Here is a 2,144-nt window from a genome sequence, read left to right on the forward strand (position 1 = left end):
TATACATTCAAATTATTTATTAATTGCTATAATGTGAATATTTAATATTTAGCAGACATGACCTTTGCATTTTTCAATGCAAGGACCCTATTAGGCATGTTACCGATCAGATGACGAATATTCTCTTGCGGAATTTCTTTGCCAAGTTTCTTGCAGTAATCTCAAAAGATTTGGCTTTGAAGATGCTTTCTTGTTCTTTTTATGAAGGCTCCTGTCCATTATGCCTCACAGTCATAAACATACCAGCACTACCGTGTTGGTACGTCAAGCGGTGGTGGAGGAAAACGCGCGCGCGCGCGCTGACACACACACACACACACACACACACACACACACATAAACTCACACACATGGTATGAACTTCTTTCAGTTTCCTTCTACCAAATCCACTCACAAGGCTTTTGTCGACCCGAGACTATAGGAGAAGCCACTTTCCCAAAGTGCCACGCAGTGGGACTGAACCAGGAACCATGTGGTTGGCAAGCAAACTTCTTACCACACAGCCACACTCTGCGCTTGTACTAAGCGGTTTGTATCAGTCGTGTTTAGACCAAACATAACAAACAATACTTAGATTGCGCAACAAATTAATTAACAAATGTATCTATTTTCAGTATTAATCATTAGATAATTATAATTATAAATATCTTTCCTAATTCGGTCGTTTAGTCGAAGAGCTGTGGTCAAAAACATTCTAGTTATGATTGGGCATTTAATTTGAGATGTCTTAGTTTTGTACACGCGGTATCTTCCATCCTGTGTAATTTGAGGGGAGGGGGTATCTTTTATCGTTTTACTCAGTCATTGGGCTATGGCCATGCTGGAATACCATATATATATATATATATGTGTGTGTGTGTGTGTGTGTGTATGATGGACTCTCCCGTCGAAGTAGAAGTACTAGTGTTCCGCTTTTGCTGAACGACCTGCACAACCGATTTATTAACAGTGATCAAATGATTGTGCCGCACATAAGCGCCCTCCCTCCACTGTGTTACCACACGTCACGTGTCAAAGTTATCACGGAGCTACATGAGATGAAATGTTTTGCTCAAGAACACAACGCACCACCCGCTCTAGGAATTGAAATTACGATCTGGCGATCGTGAGTGCAACACCCTTAACACTAGGCCTTGCGTCCTCTCTCTCTCTCTCTCTCTCTCTCTCTCTCTCTCCCTCTCTCTCCCTCTCCCACTCTCCCTCCCTCTCTCTCACTCTCTCTCACACACACACACACATATATACGACGGGCTGCTTTCGGATTCCGTCTTCGAAAACCACTCACAAAGCTTTGGTCAGCCCGAGATTATAGGGAGAAGACACTTGCTGAAGATGTCCCGCAGTGGGATTGAACCCAGAACCATGTGGTATGGAAGTATGCTTTTTACCACACAATCACGCATGCGCCTATTTAAACAACACCATTTAATAACACTACGATCAAAAGCATAAACATTGCACTCACATATAAATGTCAAAAAACAAATGAATTGCCTCCGTAGCGAATTGTCATTGTGATCTCAAGTCAGAGTTGAAAACTCGGTCGGATTGTTTCTGCAAGCTTCTTTCCATTGTTCTCTTAGTTTGAATTCAGAATTTGTGACTTAGTTGTCAAATTCCTCACCATCTTAGGTCAAACTCAATTCAATCTACCTAACTCACCTCATTCCTATTGTTGTAGTGACCTACTACAAACTTCGGGACTGATATAAGTATAGATTTCGATTTTTGGTACAAGGCCAGCAATTTCAGGAGAGGGGTAAGTCGTTTACATCAACCCCAAGTACTCAGTGGCACGTATTTTTCTGTGCCCTGAAAGGATGAAAGGTAAAGTCAGCGTCGGCGGAATTTGAACTTGAAACTTACAGACGGACGAAATACCGCTAAGCATTTTGCCCGGCCTGGTAACGTTTCAGCCACTTGCACGTTAATTTCACGAGCAAGCTGTTCCGTTGATCGGATCAACTGGTACCCTCGTCGTCGTAACCGACGGAGTACCGGTTTTTTACATTGCCAGTTTTTTTTACAACATCAACTACAATAAAATAGGTAGCTTTTATTACAGCCAGCCACCACCTCTGCTACCGAGGCTACCACTGTACCCTAACCAGTAATTTCACATATATTAGCATCAACACCACCAC

Source organism: Octopus bimaculoides, chromosome 9 (genome assembly GCF_001194135.2).
Source record: "Octopus bimaculoides isolate UCB-OBI-ISO-001 chromosome 9, ASM119413v2, whole genome shotgun sequence".
In the NCBI taxonomy this organism is placed as follows: Eukaryota; Metazoa; Mollusca; class Cephalopoda; order Octopoda; family Octopodidae; genus Octopus; species Octopus bimaculoides.